The sequence below is a fragment of the Oryctolagus cuniculus genome, chromosome 1 (assembly GCF_051225735.1).
Source record: "Oryctolagus cuniculus isolate XC-2025 breed Fujian yellow rabbit chromosome 1, ASM5122573v1, whole genome shotgun sequence".
Taxonomy (NCBI): domain Eukaryota; kingdom Metazoa; phylum Chordata; class Mammalia; order Lagomorpha; family Leporidae; genus Oryctolagus; species Oryctolagus cuniculus.
In genome coordinates, this window is record NC_142867.1 from 52894156 (window position 1) to 52912397 (window position 18242).

Consider the following 18242-nt stretch of genomic DNA (forward strand, 5'->3'; position numbering starts at 1 on the left):
CTCTCTTAGGCATTCTGACAAACGCCTGCTGTCCACCTACTGTGTGCAGGGTCCCGAGACTCAGCCAGGCAGCACAGGACAGGGGAAAGATGCCTGGAGCGGCTTAACCTCTCCCAGCCTCAGTTTCCTCATCTACAGAAAAGAAGCCACGGGCGGTCTCCCAAAGCGGATCCACTGTTCTGGGGACTCAGTGGGATGCGTACGGGCCTGGTATATGGGAGACACACAGTCAATCTCAGAGGGTTGGGAGTTTGTCCGTTGCTGAACAAGGAACGTACGCACATTGTAGAAAAAGAAATGGGGGAAAAAATAGCTACAGCAAAGCTCTTGTAAAATCTTACTAGGGCGAAATAGCATCCTCTGGGGATTTACTAAAGGATAAGGAAATTCTGTAAGAAATTTTTAGTGACTGAGTATTTTAAGGAGGAGTGAGGGGAGGGAGAGGCAGAGAGAAAAGAAAAGGAGAGGAAAAAGAAAGGAGTTGAATTTTAACATATCCATGTACTGGCAGGCTTTGCAAGTAAATGTGTGTATGAAAAGCACTATAACTTTATCTCCAATGGAGAGAGACGCACTTTAATTATTTATGTCCTAATCCTCTCTGCCAAACTCCTATTCAGTCTTCAATACCCCACTTGTGTGATGAGCCTTTCCACCTACCCACCTGGAGGGTTAATTCCTCTTTATCCATTAATTACTGTATTATTGCACACATTACAACGTCTCTGCTTGTTGGACTCCCCTACTGAATAATGAGCTCCTGGGAACACGCCTTGCTGCTGACTCATCTCTCGGCTCCAGGGGTGGACTTTCCCTGGCCCCAGGATCCCCAGCCAGTAGCCAGCAGCTTGCAGCATCCCAGGAGGAGACTTTTCTCTCTATGTGCAAGAGGATGAGAGAGGACTCCTATTTGTAGAACGTGTATTCTGTGCTGAACATCTGACAGGTACCTGTCAAATATTAATTCATGTATTTCTCAGAATGCCCCTATAAGACAATGACTGCAGAAGGGGACACTGTGGTTCAGAGCGGTGATGTCACCAGACAAAGGGCCACTTGGCTAGTGAAAATGATGATGTCAGCAGTTGAGCCTGCATCTATCTCACTCCAAGTCCCTCTTTCCATGAGGCCAGACTGCCCAACAGGGGTCACACGAAGCCAAGGGCATCCTGGAAGGACAGACTGAGACCCAAACCTCCACAGTCTCCTAAGTGAGCTTAGTGCCCAAGGAGCTGTGGTCAACAGAGAGCAAGTTACTAGCAGAAGCCAGACCCTGGCTCAGGGGACCGGAGGACAGAACTTCACATGCAGATGGCAGATGGTAAGCTGCCCATTACTCAGACCTAGGGGAGGAGACGGGGCCTGGGCCAGGAGTTCTCAACCATGTGGGTCGGTTAAGGCTCCTGGTAGAGAAGTGGCAGATCCTTCTTAAGTACAAAGAACTTGAACTTTCCAAGGTTCAAGAATATGAATCTAAATGTCAGCACTCCTAGGAGAAAGCTGTGGTCACAAAAGGAAGTCTGGGAACGTCACTTCCCTTTCCTCTCCACCCCCACCCCCCACTCAGCTCATTAAAGGAAATTTCCATGATGTGTCATAGGCAAAAACTTGGTCTCAGCTCACAGAAGTCACCTGCTGCCATCTCCCTCTCTCCCAAGGTACCCTTGGTCCAAAGCCAGCTCTCCTTAGTGCAGTCTCTCAAGTGCCACCCCAGACTAGGAACTGACAAGCCCACCCAGGTACACATCTGGGAAAGGAGCCTGTAATTTGGCCATTATTCTTCCAAAAACCACCTGACACAACTGATATTGTTAGATAATCATCCAAAGATTGGTCACAATATTTGAAGACAGTTTCGTCACCTTACAGGATAAGTGCTGGATTGCCAAAGACAAGATACGAACATCATTTAATTAGATATACAGAGTTATGTATGTTGAATGCTTTTCTAAGACAAATTTTTCATTTTAATGGCATGTATGTGAGCTTTTAAAATGTGTTTTCCATTTACATGTTGCAGCCAAAACCAAATTATCAGAGCCATAATAGAATGTTCCTGGGGATAGTAGAAATTGGTAGAATCTTTTTGGAGGGCAATTTGGAAATACTGATTCAAATTCTAACTGACAAAACCCTGAATCCCATTTCTAGCTTTCTACACCACAGAAAATCTCTTGCAAAAGCTCACCAGTGTTCACAGTAATTCCCAGAGCAGCAATGGCTGTGATGTCAAAAGATCAGAACCCACCTGAGTGTCCACCAACACCACATAAACTTAGACTCCATCTATCCAATGGAGTGCAGCTGTGAAAAATAAGGAGATGGAGCTGTACAGCACTGACTTGGGAAAATGTATGTTGGGCAGAAGACAGAAGGCAGTGACAGGGGGCTGGGGGGGGGGCACAAGCAGACACAAGTGTGCAGGCGTGTGAGGAACAGACCATCAGAAGTGGCTGCCTTGGGGGGACAGCTGGAAGCAGGCATTGCAGAAGACTTCTTGCTTATGTCTGAACTCGTTACAAGTGTAGACTATGTTCCCCATAGCAAAAAATCCGTTTCTGAAAGTTCAGAGAGTTGGGCAGGTGTTTGGCACAGCAGTTAAGTTGCCACTTGGGACTGCCACATCCACGTCAGAATGCCTGGGTTCACGCCCCAGCTGTTCTGCTTCCAATCCAGCCCCTGCTAATGTGCACCCGGGGAGGCAGTAGCAGATGGCAGGGTGGCACCTGACACCCGCATGGGAGACCAGACTGAATTCCCAGATCTTGGCTTCAGCCTGGTGCAGCCCTGGCCATTGAGGGTATGTGTGTGTGGGGGGGGGAGTGGATGGAAGATCTCTCTCCATCTGTCTGCCTTTTAAATAAAATGAAAATTAAAGTTTTCTAAGAAACAGAAAAAGTTCATATATTAGTAATAGTTTTTCAAACCTTTGGTGTCTATAAGGACTCCCCCGGGTGCCACCATTGGACACTGCATCTCCTCCCCGCCCTCTGCATGTGGCCACTGAGCAAGCTCACTGGCTAAAAGCAAGCCCAGCTCGCCTAAAGGAAGGCTGTAGAAGAGAATGGTCTCCAGGCCTGGGACTCTCAAAACCCACACCTACTGCACTAAATTACTGCCAAATTACAACTATTTTAGTGACAAGGCGAATAAAAAAGTCTACTTTTAATTTTTCAAATTTACTGCATCATAAATTATTGAATTTAAGCAGTTCACTTGTTTGCAACCTGCCTTAAGTAGTGGCCATCAAAATTTACACCCTGCATTATCCAACATTTTATGTTGATGGATGAGCCTTGCTGAAGACTTTTTTTTAAAAAAAAAATTGCTAACGAGGCAACCCCATGGGGAGGAGAGAAGGTAACCCTACTAAATGCCAAGGAGACTAAAATACGACCGTGATTGCCATTTGAGTTATCATGAGAATGACAACAAGCGCAATAACCTTCCTACGTGCGGTCAGAGTTGCTACTGGAAACAACTCTAAATTGCTCCACAGTATCCCAGGGCTGTTAGCTATGTTTGGCAGGGATGACAAACTCAATTACCTATGGGGTTCAGCAGGCCCTGGGAAGGTACAAAAAGGCTGGGCAGGGCTAGCACTGTGGCGTAGTGGGTAAAGCCGCTGCCTGCAGTGCTGGCATCCCATATGGGCGCTGGTTCGAGTCCCAGCTGCTCCACTTCCAATCCAGCTCTCTGCTGTGGCCTGGGAAAGCAGTAGACAATGGCCCAAGTCCTTGAGCCCCTGCACCTGCATGGGAGATCTGGAGGAAGCTCCTGGCTTTAGATTGGCACAGTTCCAGCCATTATGGCCATTTGGGGAGTGAATCAGCAGATGGAAGACCTTTCTCTCTGCCTCTCAAAAAATAAATCTTAAAAATAAAAATAAATAAATAAACAGCTAGGCAGAGTCAGGGCACACAAGAAAGAGCTCCTGGGACTGGGACCACTGATCTTCAGCGTGGCCAAGAAGGAAATGGGTCAGGCCTGCCAGACCTGTGGTTTTTCATTTCGAGCTGGAAAATCTAGAGTTTGATACAAAATTCACCAAATCTTAAATGTCAGGCACCACGACAAAGTTTTCCAAGACTGAGAGAGCTGACCATAGAGAAGTGCAGGCTGGGTGCGAGGAGCAGCCACTGTCAGTGAGCCTGCAGGAACGTCCTACCAGCTGTTAAAGGAATATCACAACATTTTCAAGTCCAGGAGCAACCCCTGAAATGTTCCTTCATGCCAGGTGCTGTCCAAGTATTTGGCATCCAGGATTTGGGTCACACAGCCACTGGGAAAGATTCCAATACAGGCTTTCTGACAAACCTCCCTCCACAACAACAACAAACAGCATGGAGCATGGACGTAACATCAGCACACTGCACACAGTCATGGTTCCCAAAGCCACAGCGGTAGATCTGTGCTAATAATAATATGGACACAGCTCAGTCCACTCTCTTGCTCCCTATACAGCTCTCTACCCATGCAAAGTCTTCTCACGGTAGCCAACAAGTAACCAGGGAGGCTTTAGAAACAACAATAGTGATAGAAGCTTGTGACTGTTTGGTATTGTCTGCACCCCAGGCACAGTGCTAAGCAGGTTCCCATTTCATCTTCACCAGAACCTGAGATCCCATTTTACAGATGAGGAAACTGAGGCATGGAGAGCTAGCATGTGGAGCCCAACGCCAGCATCCTGAGCACCCTCTGAAGAGGCCTCCAGGAGGCCACGTGGGCTTCAAGGCCATCTCAGCATACTGCTGGCAAAGGTACCTAGGGTGTGGCTAACCTCCTCCTCCTCCTTCCCCACATCCACTTCCCCCACTTGGTCAAAAGCCATTTTTTAATTTTTATTTTTTTCCGCTTAAAAACAGTGTGAGTCATCTGGAGTTCATCCAGGGTGGCCTTAGAAGGCCCTGGAGGCCTGGGGAGGTGCCCTGAGGGACAGGGCTTCCCCTGCGCAGCCAGCCAGCCAGTCACTGCCATCAGCATGAGGCCTGGGAAGAGGGGCCCTGGAGCCACACCAACCCTTTGAAGTGGCTGCTGAGGTACCACAGAGGGGGCGCAGAGAAAGGGGGGCATGCGCTTCCCACTGGGAGAGGAGAGACTTATTTTGCCAAGAGCCAGATCTCTTACCCAAAGCCCCGCCCCAGACCCCTGAAGAATCGGCAGAGGGTGTAAGTTATGAAAGTAGACAGTGTGGAAGAAATACACACACCTACTCATGCACGCACACGTGCAAATGCACCCCCTGCACGCCAAGGCAGCTGCCCTGTGGGCGGCGACTTCCGTACTTCCATCAACCCTTTCTGGACAGCCCAGGGCAGGCCCTGAATGCAGTGTTCACTGCCTGGCCTGAGAGACCGCAGGCCAGGGCTGGGTCAAGGGGGTGGAAGGAAGGGCAAGGACACGACGACTCACCATGGTCAGTCATCCTCAGAGGATGTGCAGTCCCCAGGACAGCAGGGAAGCGCAGCTGGTCCTGCCTGGGGAGGCAAGAGGGGCCCTTGCCTTGCAGAAGGGCCACAGTGGGTTGCGAGGTGGAGGGGAGGGCAACGGCATTGAGGGACAGACACTGTCAAGGCACAGGTGCCTCCTTAGCACAGTGGGCTTGAGGACAGACTCAGGAAGGTGAGGGTGAGAGCTGAACCCTCCCCCCACACACACACACGTACAGACACACATGGCTACCAATGCCATCTCACTAGTCCAAGTGATCAATTGCAGTTCACAATTGATCACACTGATAGGTCTAAGAGTCAAAGGGATCACACAAACAAGACTAGTGTCTGCTAATACTAACTGATAGAATCAAAAAGGGAGAGAATGATCCAACATGGGAAGCAGGATACAGCAGACTCATAGAACGGCAGATGTCCTAAATAGCACTCTGGCCTCAGAATCAGCCCTTAAGGCATTCGGATCTGGCCAAAGAGCCCATGAGAGTATTTTAGGTATGGAAAGCCAAAACATTCTGGGGAAAAAAAAAAAAAAAAAAGACCTAAATGATGAAAGATCTCTGCGAGTGAGATCCCAGTGGAAAGAACGGGGGGGCCATCAAAGAAGGAGGTACCTTTCTCTGAAGGGAGGAGAGAACTTCCACTTTGACTATGACCCTGTCAGAATAAGATCGAAGTCAGCGAACTCAAAAGGCTTCCATAGCCTTGGCAACTCATGATAAGAGCCTAGGGAGATTACTGATGCCATAAACAAGAGTGTCAAATTGTTAAGTCAACAACAGGAGTCACTGTGTACTTACTTCTCATGTGGATCTGTCTTTAATGTGTTGTCCAATGTGAATTAATGCTATAACTAGTACTGAAACAGTATTTTCCACTTTGTGTTTCTGTGTGGGTGCAAACAGATGAAATCTTTACTTAATATATACTAAATTGATCTTCTGTATATAAAGATAATTGAATGAATCTTGAGGTGAATGGAATGAGAGGGAGCAGGAGATGGGAGGGGTGCGAGTAGGAGGGAAGTTATCGGGGGGAAAGCCATTGTAATCCATAAACTGTACTTTGGAAATTTATATTTACTAAATAAAAGTTAAAAAAAAAAAAAAGAGCAGTGGTCCTGAGTGGCTCTCCTATGTCTGTTGCCCAGGCCCACATGCTGCCAGGGGTGAGGCGGCCATGCTGGGGCTGAGACCCAGGTCTTCCTATGGTCCTGGGGCTTACAGGGGGCTGTCCGGCAGGGGAAGGTTCACTAGTAACCACACAGTCCGTGTAAAAGGACCTCAGCGACAAGAGCTATGGAGCAGGAGGCTGCTGAGATGTGTGACAGAGGGACCGTGGAGCAGAGAAGAAGGGGTATGAGCTGAGACTGCAGGCGGGTGCCTGGGACAACCCCTTCCCTGCCACAGACTCCGCTGGTCAGGGCCCCAGTTCCCTAGATGGCGTCTTTGGTGGAACAGCGATAACACTTACCATGGCCAGCACGCGGCGAGCGGCTAATACTACGTGGTTACCCTACCAGGCACTCGGATGGTGCTGGACAACAGGAGAGGAATGGGGAGACGATCCAGCCCGCTCCTCGGGGAACGCTTCCACCGATCGGCTAGGATCTGCAGGCTGTGTGGGCATGAGCTGGGCAGACCCGGAGGAAGAGGGACAGCCTGCAGGAAGGCCCCGCCAGCAACGGTGGCAGCAGCCGCACCTCCAAGCAAGGAAAGCACGCCTAAGAGCCGGGGGGCTCCTGACCACAGGACACCTCTATGCCAGATATGGCTCTCCCGATCGCCGGGAGCCCCCAGATGACAGCCACGCTCCTGGCAGAACTGAGAAGTGAGGAAGGCACCAGTGTCCAGCTGAAGGCCCTACATGAAAACATGCAAATGTACTTGCCATGGACAAGGGGCACCATACCAGCTCCTGTGGGGAGTCGGTCAGGCTCTCCAGACTGGGAGCCCTGCAGTCAGGGCTTCTTCCTATTGGTTACTCCTGAGCACTGAGTCTTCACAGGGTGCCAAAGACAAACATGCCCCTGGGCACCTCCACAGAGGACCCCGGGGAGGGGGGTGGGGAGGATTCTCCTCCCTCCCCACTCCCCCCCATCCCCCTGCAAGGAAAGCATTCTCAGTGCCCCATGCAGGGGAAGAGGTTGCCAGAGAGCGGCTGGGCTAATGTAGGAGACTGAGATTCATCCAGGACCAAGCTGGGCAGACCCCATTCTTGAGAATTCCTTGATGGATTATTTTTTATTTCAAATCGCAATTATGCCATCGGCAACAACAGGAACTTCAGAAAGTCAGGGGTAAAGAAAACAGAGAAGTGACGTTCCTGAAGCTCCATATGCTAGGAACACCGCAGGCAGTCACAGACCCAAGGCCAGAACAACCTGTACTCGACGCTGAGAAGAGGAGGGGCCCCCACCGAGCGCAATGGCCAATGAACCTCCAATTTCCAATACAGGAGATCACATTCTAAATCTGTTGTTCGGCTGCACAAACAGACTTTGCTACCCTCTCTCTTTCAACAAACACTTCCTGAGCCAGGTGTATTGTGCTGGCACTGGGAACACACAGACTGTGTGTGTGCTCTCCACCCTGAAGGAGCTCAGTTTACTGAACATAACAGATAAGTAAATCAACACTTACATTGATAAGTGCTTTGCAAGAGAGACAGGCAGGGTGTTCTGGGAGCCACAGGAAGGTCACCTGCAGGTCACAGAGGGGTACAGGGTGGAGAAGGAAGGTACCCAGAAGGGCAAGGGGCAACTGGAGCTGAGTTCCCTCTTGGGGGACAGTGGTCAGGTCACCCCCAACACAGAACACAGCCTTGGGAAACGTACCCAGCGGTGATGACTGGGCTAAGGTTAGGAATGAGTTACAGGGGCTGGTGCACTGTGTTAATCCTCCACCTGCAGTGCCGGCATCCAATATGGGCACCGGTTCGAGCTGCTCCTCTTCTGACCCAGCTCTCTGCTATAGCCTGGGAAAGCAGTAGAAGATGGCCCAAGTCCTTGGGCCCCTGCACCCGCATGGGAGACCCTCAGATTGGCTCAGTTCTGGCCATTGCGGCCATCTGGGGAGTGAACCAGCAGATGGAAGACCTCTCTCTCTGTCTCTACCTCTCTCTGTAACTCTGTCATTCAAATAAATAAAATGAATCTTTAAACAGGTAATCGGGGAGCACATGATATACTACATGCCCACTTCTCTGCTAGACGCTGGGACTGTGACAATCAAAATGACAAAATAGGCCCCTGTCCCTGGAGCTCGAAGTTGGAAGGGAGTGGAGAGAAATACCAGGTACGTAAGCAGAAATGGCATTGTTGAGTGCCACAGAGTTGGCCTGGAACCTGACTCACATGCCTTCTAGTGATCTGCCTTTCCCAGCCCGAGGCTGTTGCCTCTCCAACTAGACCAAAGTTTCACCTGAGGACACCATGAGAGCACCTGAGGTTCTTCAGCCTCTTCCCACCCTTTTCACAGATTCCCAGCAAGTGGAAACATCCACCACAGCTCTGAACATTTAACCTGGAGCAGGAAGGGAGATTCCGGGCTCGGGCAGAGAAAACAGGGAGCGGCATAAACCAGGGATCATCCAAACTGGCTTCAAATCCTTGGGACGGTTACTCAACTTCTTCACTACTTAATTTCTGTACTGCTGAAAAAACAGGAAAACTCACTCTCCTGTCATTGGCAATTGCAAAGGTGAAATGAAACGATACACAGAGCACTGAGCACTGCACTGGTACATGATGAGCATTCAATACATGGTGGCTGCAAACCAGTCACACCTGTTGCTTTAACTACTAGATTTTTATTTCCATACAAGGCAAGTCAAAAACCACTTAGAACTCAAATCAAAGGACATACCCTCACCATGCTAGAACACCAAGTGATACATAGTCGAATGACCTGAGGAACTGACTCGAATGCCTTATGCTGGTATGGACTCTGCAGTAAGAAGCTCTATTCCAATTTTTGATCCACTCCATTTTATCCTCCAATTTACACAAATGCAACTATTTTCCCAACAGATCACATCTTGTCTCATGGCAAGAGTCCCAAACACGGGCTGGATTCTGTGGTGCAAGTTGTGGCAGAGTTATGGATACCACACCTCCAAGAGAGCCTAAGAACACACTCACAAGCCCAGTGTACACAACAGCTCCCAAACATGGCTTGGCTCCAAAGAAGGAACTGAGAACTGGTCACAGCATGCTTTGCCTGCCTGAGAACTAAAGTAAAGTTTAATGTCACCTGCAAAGAGCTATAGCTCATCCGTCTCCCTTCTTTTACTACGCAAACTCTGAGTGGTGTACTTCAGTAACATCTCAATTCTTTATCATTCACATGTGACCCACCCAATGCAACCTGGCTTCCCCGGCTTCCTCTTTTGGGACATCACATTCTTCAAGGTCAGCTGTTAATACCTTATCACAAATTCAGTAGCTTGCCTGCAGTCCCTTTCCCTCAACTCTCTGCCACTCCCTCCTCTTCTCTTCCTAGGACTGCTCTGCCAGTCTCTGGGTCTCCTCTACCTTCTTCCTCCCACCCCAGCGTTACACCCATTCCCCAAGGCCTAGCCCACTCTTTCTATAATTTCCATTCTATGTCTCCACGCTTAACCTTCCCAGAACAGCTTTAGCCCTGAATGTCCAGTTTCTACTGGGCATTTCCTGCAAATGAACCACTGTCATCTCAAATTGAACGTATCTAAAACTAGGTGCATCAACTACTCTTTCCCGCCCTCAATATCCACACTTCTGCCAATGGAACCATTGTGGACCACCAAGTTTAAGCTTTCATCTTCTGGATTCCTGTCTTTCAAGTCTAAGAAGACTGAAAATAGTGTTCCTTTGTAACATCTCTTCTAATGGTCCTTTGCTTCCACTTTAACCACCATTAGCCACACTACCTCAGGACTGAATTGCTGCTCTTGCCTTCCTTTTTTTTTTTTTTTTTTTTTGACAGGCAGAGTGGACAGTGAGAGAGAGAGACAGAGAGAAAGGTCTTCCTTTTGCCATTGGTTCACCCTCCAATGGCCACCGCGGCCGGCACACCGCACTGATCTGATGGCAGGAGCCAGGTACTTCTCCTGGTCTCCCATGGGGTGCAGGGCCCAAGTACTTGGGCCATCCTCCATTGCATTCCCGGGCCACAGCAGAGAGCTGGCCTGGAAGAGGGGCAACCGGGACAGAATCCAGCGCCCCGACCGGGACTAGAACCCGGTGTGCTGGCGCCGCAAGGCGGAGGATTAGCCTAGTGAGCTGTGGCACCGGTGATGCTCTTGCCTTCTAACAGGGGTCCACACCTCTTATCCAGTCATCAGATCAATGTTCCTAAAGTATCATTTGTGCCATTTTACTTCTTTGGCAAAATAACATCAATGACTTCCCACTGCCTTCATGATAAAGTGTAACTGCCTCAGCTCAGCCTTCAGGGTCTGGCAAAGGAGTTGGTAAACTACAACTTACTGGCCAAGTCCGATGTGCCACCTGTTTCTGTGAGTTTTATTGGCTCACAGCCCACCCATTCACTTATATATCATCTATGGCTGTTTGCATGCTACCCCCGCAGAGTTGAGTAGTTGTGACAGAGACCACGTGGTCTATGAAGCCAAAAAATATTGAGCGTCTGGTCCTTCACAAAAAAGTTTCCAGACCCTGGGCAGAATCATCAGATGCCAGCAGATCCAGCCAAGGCTCTTGCCCACGACTCCTTGGAGGAAGCTTTCGCTCCTGTGGGCCTGTGACTGAGCCTACTTTCTTTACACTTTACACTCATGTCCTCAAGCCTCAAAAATTTTTATTTCATTCCTCCCTCAACTTTTCCCAGTCTACCTTTTCCTTCAAAAGGCCATCAAAGCTCCACCTCTCCATGAGCCCAGCTGTATGCATTCCCTGTGGATTCTCTCCCTTTGTCCTTCATCCCTGCACCTGCCACAGAAAACTTGAGGGAGCTTTTGCCTCTCTTAGGGATGCTTTCAGCCCCTACTATAGAGTCTTCTGCAGTTCAGGTTTGGGCATCTCCATAGAGCACTTGTCAATGATAACTCATTCCAAATGCCAATCTTCAGCAGCACAATTCAGTAAAAAAGGCATCAAACAGACTTACCATCGAAAGCCTAGAATTCCACATTTGAAAAGTTAAGGTTGAGTCCAAAAGCATGCACTTTAGCCAGCACCACCTAAAAGCCAATGAGATAAGAGTTTAATGAGATAAGAGTTTAGCTGTAAAACAGAAGATTTACATTTTCTTTAAATTCATAATGCCCAATAGGCTTCAATTCGTCATCCTTCAGGATGCCCAGCTCTGCTTTTTTTCCCCATAAAACCCCCAAGTAGCTTTTAAATCCATTGGACAGTCTTCCCTTAGAGTCTCACCATGCCTCAGGCAGACCAGGTACCCCTCCCTCTCAGCTCTTATAAACTGGTGACACGTTTATGGCAACACATGGCACATGAAGCACACTTCCTTATTTACGAATGGGGATCTCCAGTCTGTAAGCTTTCTGAAAGACAAGGCCTGTTAAATCAGCCCAACCCTAGCCCCCCACTGCCTGGAACACAGAAGGCACAATTTAGATGGTCCTCAACAAACACTTGCAGCAGTAGGCCTAGTGGTACAGTGGGTTAAGCTACTGCCTGTGAAGCCCACATCCCACATCTTAGTGCTAGTTCAAGTCCCAGCTACTCTGTTTCTGATCCAGCTTCCTGTTAATAAACCCTCGGAAGGGACCAGAGGATTGCTCAAGTAACTCAGTCCCTGCCACCCAAGTGGGAAAGCTGGATGAAATTCCAGGCTTCTGGCTTCAGCCTAGCCCAGCACATCCCTGGCTGCTGTAGGCATTTAGGGAGTGAACCAATGGACGGAAAAATTGTGTGTGTCTGCTTCCAAACCAACAAATAATAAAATCTTTGAAATAAACAAACATTGATAAAATCACTATAAAAATAACCTGTTCAATTCATTAACACATGCCTGGGAATCTAAAATTTTGCCTGGCCACCAATTTCACCAGAGAAATGCAGACTTCAGTCCCATTACTTTTCATAGGCAATAGTTTGACAGGAAGGGTTAATGAGATAAATCTAAACACACACCTCTGGGATGACAATGCCCAGGGCAGGAACCTAAGAGGGCAAGCCCAGCTCTGTAGCCAGAATGCCAGGCCTGTATCAACCAGCCCCGCCTGACTCTGCAGCCTCAGCACACAGGTTTCCCCCACGGACCCCACCAGGCAGACAGCACTGATGGCCAGCTCCCAAACACGCACTCTGGCTGGGTGTCCACCCCTGCTTCTCTCCACATTATCTCTGTCCCAGTTCATGGTGAGGACCCAAACATTGTTTCCTTCACTTTTTAAAATTGCAGTAAAATCCACATAGCACCAAATTTACATCTTTCACCACTTTTCAAGTGAACAGCTCCGCGGTATCAAAGTGCCTCCACGTGACTGCACAACCCTTACTGCTACCACCTACCTCCAGAACTCTTTTCACCTGCAAAACCGAAACAGCACAGCCATTAAAGGATAACTCCTCCCTTCTCCTTTTCCTCAAGCTCCTGGCATCCAATAAGTCTTTGTTGAATGAATGAATGATGAAACAAATGAATCTGACTCCATCCTCCACACAGAAGCCAGGGTAGGGTCCCCTTCCACTGAACTCCCATGGTACTATCTTTACATCCTGCTCAAACTTATTTCAGTCCACTTTAAATGATCCCTCCCACCCCACCAGCATTATATGCCCCTTCAGGGAAAGAACGGTATCTTCATTGCAAGGTTAAACTTGGGTGCAAACGCATGCATTTGGCCTGTCCTCCATGTTGCGGGATTCACTGGTTCACCTCTTCATTCTCATCTTATACCTTCCATCACCAACTAATTGTCTTCTGGCTCCACTGCTCTCTTCACTGGGTTTCCAGACTAGGAGTGGCCCTGTGTTCCCACCCTTCCACTGGCAGCTTCTCCCCTCTTCCTGTCCTTTATTATCTCCCTGCCTCCTGGATCACAGGGCCCCAGGGCCCAGTTCTGCTCTCCTCTCTTGTCTGCACACTCCCTTGGTGATGTGCTATGATCTCGAATCAAATGTCATGTCTATGCTGAGCCCAGCCCCCTCCTCTAAACCCCTGACTGCTATACTCAACTGCCACCATCAAGAACTAAGTCAGGTTCATAGGAGCTCCGAGTAGGACAAGCTGGACCGTGTCTCAAACTCAACACATCCAACACAAACCCCTGGCCTCCCCCAGCATCTGACCCATCTCAGTTGAAGACTACATTCTTCCAGTTGCCCAGGCTAAAGGATTAGCAGTGGGTCTCGTCTCTCTCTTTCCCTCTTCCTCCATAGTCACCCCTCACCAAAACTGGCTATCACCCTCAAAATAGGCACAGAATAGGACCCTTTCTCACCACCTCCGCCATCACCAGCCTAGGTTATTGCCACAGCCGCCTCACTGAGGTCTCTGCTTCTACCTTTGGTGCCACTCCCACCTCCACCCAAAGGCTAATCTTCATCGAGAAGGACATCTGTTCCAACACGCATCAGTTCATGCCATTTCTAGGCTTAAATCCCCTAAACGCCTTCCCAGTGAGGATGATGCCACAGTTTCAGCTGGGTTGTGGGGAACAGGAGGGTCTCTGGGCCAGGACCCTTCTCTCATCCAGCTATTTCCCCACTGGTAGTCCTGATGGTATTTCCTGTCATCTCATTTCTCCAACAAAGGAAACTTTTTTAAAGGGAGGGAAATTTAACCAATCAGCTTCCTTTTCCAGTTAGGGCACTACACGAAGCCAATGACTCTCCCAGTTCCCAAGAAGCAGTAAGGTATGAACAATCTGCCACTGCTTCATTTCTAGTTTGCAAAGACAAGGCTAAGCTTCCACGGAAAAGCTACCCTCTCCCTTGGTGGTGGTGTGGAATCCTCCTTAAGCCCCTCTTCTTCCTGTCTCCAGCTGGTCACCCATCTTGCTTACTTGATTGTCTCTGGACTCCATCCCTCTCCCCCACCTCCCTGACACTGTGCTGGAGGTGAAGTACAAATAAAATCGTTCAGGACTCTACCCAGCTCAGGTCTCGGCTGCACAGGTGGCAGCTTCCTAACACCTCCACACCACAACTCTGTATACTATCTGCAATGACTTCAATAAAACCTAACTTTGGGGTAGGCAGTGTGGTGCAGAAGGGTAAGCCACCACCTGTGAGGTCTGCATTTCATATTTGTATCCCTGGGATCAAGTCCACCTCTGCTTCCAATCCTGCTACCTACTAATGTTAACTGGGAGGCAGCAGATGATGGCCCAAATACTTGGGTTCCTGCCACCTGCATGGGAGGGCTAGATGAAGTTCTTGGCTTCTGGCTTTGGCCTGGCCCAGCTCTGCCCTTGCAGGTATCTGGGGAGCGGTTAGGTCTGTCACTCCCCTCTTTCAAAGAAATAAATAACTTTAGAAATAAAACCTGACTTTGATTAAGTCCTCCTGCTCAAAATTCTACAGTGTTCCTATGCTGCCATACTATTTACTCTATATAGCCTGCTACAGTGTGTTCCATGCTGGGTAGTTTTGTTTGTTTAAGATTTTATTTGTAAGGCAGAGAGAGAGCGAGAGCGAGAGAGAGAGCAATCTTCCATCTGCTGGTTCACTCCCTAAATGGCCATATCAGCCAGAATTGAGCAAGGCTGAAGCCACGAGCATGGACCCAATCTGGGTCTCCCACATGGCGGGGAGGGGGCAGGGGCCCAAATACTTGGGCCATCATCTGCTGCTTTCCCTGGCACAGCAGCAGAGCTGGACCCGAAGCAGAACAGCCAGGACTCAAAACAACACTCTGACACAGGATGCCAGCGTCACAAGTGTTGGCTTAACTCACAGCGCAACACTGGACCCAGGGAGGGAGTCTTTTTAAATCTTCCCTAGATTTGCTTCCTCTGCTTTCTTTATCTTCTTATTTTAAAAAGGCAAAGTTAGAAGGGAAGGGGAGAGAAACATCTTCCATCTACTGGTTCACTCCCCAAAATGGCTGCAATGGCCAAGCTGAAGCCAGGAACCTGGAACTCTATGTGGGTCTTCCACCCGGGTGCAGGGCCCAAGGATCTGGGGCATCTTCCACTGCTTTCCCAAGTATAGCAGCAGGGAGTTGGATTATAAGTCGAACAGCCAGAATGCAAACCAGTGCCCATATGGGATGCCGGCATCACAGGCAGCAGCTTTACCTGCTACACCACAGTGCCAGGGCCCCTCTGCCTTTTTCTTAAAAAGGCTGTACTTGCCCAGCAGAAGGGGGCACATAATCCAGCCCAGAGTAGAGTACCTTCTCCCTGGCAACAAGAACTGGTCCAGAAGATGGGCACGTCACCCAGGCTAGGCCAATCAGAGGGTCTTTCTAGAGCAGATGGACATTCAGACACAGAGAAAGGAGCTCCCCGTCAGATGGCGATCCGAGGTTCTCGGCAGCTGTGTCTCCACTGGGAAGGTGGCCTGCGTTTGCACTAGAGAGGACCAATGCCAACACCAAAAGAACAGAAAGCAAGGAGCCAGTGGAATACCTGCGGAGCCAGCTCGAATTCCAGATCTTTCTTTTTGTCAACTCCTCCAGCACCCTGCCTAGCTATGGAACCAGTGACCAGCCACTTCTGCCTCTACTAGCCAAAGCCTCAAGAGACCTACCATGCTGTTTCCTGTCTCTCTGCCTCTTCCCACAGCGTTTCCTCTGCCCAGCGCACCCCCTGGATTCAGACACGGCAGCCAGACTCCTCTGCGGCTCCTTCCCTGAAGGGAAGCAGGCTCACTGAAGCCTACTTTCTCTACCACTGCCCCCACCAACCACTGCTCCACACTGCAGTCAGGGTGAGCCCCCAGGAGCCCTGCCATCACCTGCAGAGTCAAATCCTTGATATCTAAGGCCCTTCACAGACTGGCCCCAACCTACACACCACCTTCTCCAAGCCATTTTCAGGAAGATGAAGTAGACCTATTCGACTTTTCCCTATTTGACCTGCTAAGTATCACTCAAAGCCCCAGACATTGTATATCAAAACCAAAGCAGAAAAGGCAGATCAGCTCAGGGACCTCAGGACCCAAGGAACAACACAAAGTGAGCTTCCTACTTCTTTTTTCACCTCATATATCCCAGTCTTAAAGAAACCAACAAACTGGAAATGCCCTAACAAAATCTCCCTCTTGGAAGACAGAAAACATGTAGACAAAAGGCACTCCGAAGTAAGGGGCCAGTATTGTGGCGCAGTGGGTTAAGCTGCTGCCTGAGACATCAGCATCCCATATGGGTGCCAGGTTCAAGCCCCAGCTGCTCCACTTCCTCCAGCTCCCTGTTAATGTGCCTGGAAAAGCAGTAGAGGATGGCTCAAGTACTTGTGCCCATGCACCCACATGGAAGACCTAGAAGAAGCTTCTGGCTCCTGGCTTCAGCCAGGTACATCCCCAGCTGTTGCAGCCATCTGGGGAGTGAACCAGCGGATGGAAGATCCCTCTCTCTCTGTCTCTTCCCTCTCCAACTCTGCTCTTCAAATAATAAATAAAAAAATAATTAAAAAAAATAAGCACTCTATTTTAGCCATGTTTCCACCTACACCCATACAAGCAGAGTACAAGTGACGTCTGTAACAAACCTCCAGCTCACAGCACACTTCATGGTGAAGACGAACGCTCTTCCCACACGACTGCAAACAAGGCAAGGAAGTCAACTCTCAGTAATCTCATTCAGCATGGGACCCACAGTCCCAGCCAGCACAGTAAGACAAGAGGGGAGGAAGACAAACAGACTGGAACACAATCCCTACGTGAGGATGATATGGCTGCCTATGTAGGCAATCTTTAGAAATAAGCAAAACAATTCCTAGAATTAATTAATGGGTTTAGAAAGGATGAAAGGTAGAAGATAAAATACAAAAACCAATTAATTTCCTATATACTAGTAATGAACATATGGACACTAAAATTAAAAATACAATGCCATTCATATCTGCTAAAGAGAAAAAAATACTAATAATTCTATGATTTAGCCATATGAATCCCTCTCTGCCAGGAATGAAATCAAGTGCCCAGTACCTAGTAGGCATGCAGTATCTGTTCACACAGCTCACATCCCTTCTTCTTGAGATGGGTTTTATGTCCCTAGTGAGATCATAGCCTTGTGAAAAGCCCCATCTCAGTGTCCGCCTTGGCGGGACCAAGGAAACCATGTCTGCTCCCATTCTCAAGCACACGGGGCTTTGATACCACGGCCAGGCCCTGGCCAGTGACCGCAGACTACAGGGTTTGGAAGTGGCCCCTGTAGGCACTCTTAGCCACCCGGAGGGCACATGGGATGCCTCCCAGATCAGGCCAAGGAGGTCTCACAGCTCAGCCCAAAGACCCCAGAGGAGGACTAAGAGCATTGCTGATGGTGTCCATCATCGTGCAAGGCGGAGCTGCACGAGCCCTCCGCTGTCTCCAAGCTCAGCTGTGACCGAGAGTCGCCTGTGTGTGAAGAAAGCACTGTGGAAGAGCAGGGCCTGTGGGGAGAGCAGAGCAGGAGGCCACAAGACACTCGCCTATCTTTTTCAAAAAAAAACAACAACAACAACAACAAAAAGTCCCCTCCTCTTACCCTTGAGGACAGAAGGTGAGCCCAACAGTCACAAGGAAAAGCCAAAGCCTCCGATTCAACTTGACTCCCCTCTTCTCCCATCCCTACCACAGCAAAACCTCAACTGTTCTAGGCTCCACTCTGTCACTCAATGCAACCAGGTTCTCCCAATGACACCAACGACCTGGCCCCACTACTCCTCTGCCCT

The 18242-nt window shown here is 49.2% G+C and overlaps 1 protein-coding gene across 6 annotated transcripts in view; it reads right to left on the reverse strand.

Moving 5' to 3' along the window:
* BMAL1 (basic helix-loop-helix ARNT like 1) overlaps nt 1–18242 on the reverse strand; it is a 106072-nt gene that overhangs the window by 62225 nt on the left and 25605 nt on the right. For all 6 annotated transcript variants that reach the window (XM_051851675.3, XM_051851669.3, XM_089311109.1 and 3 more), the window contains exon 2: nt 11561–11633. The gene's annotated coding sequence lies outside the window, so the exon portion shown is untranslated. The remainder of the gene's footprint in view (nt 1–11560; nt 11634–18242) is intronic.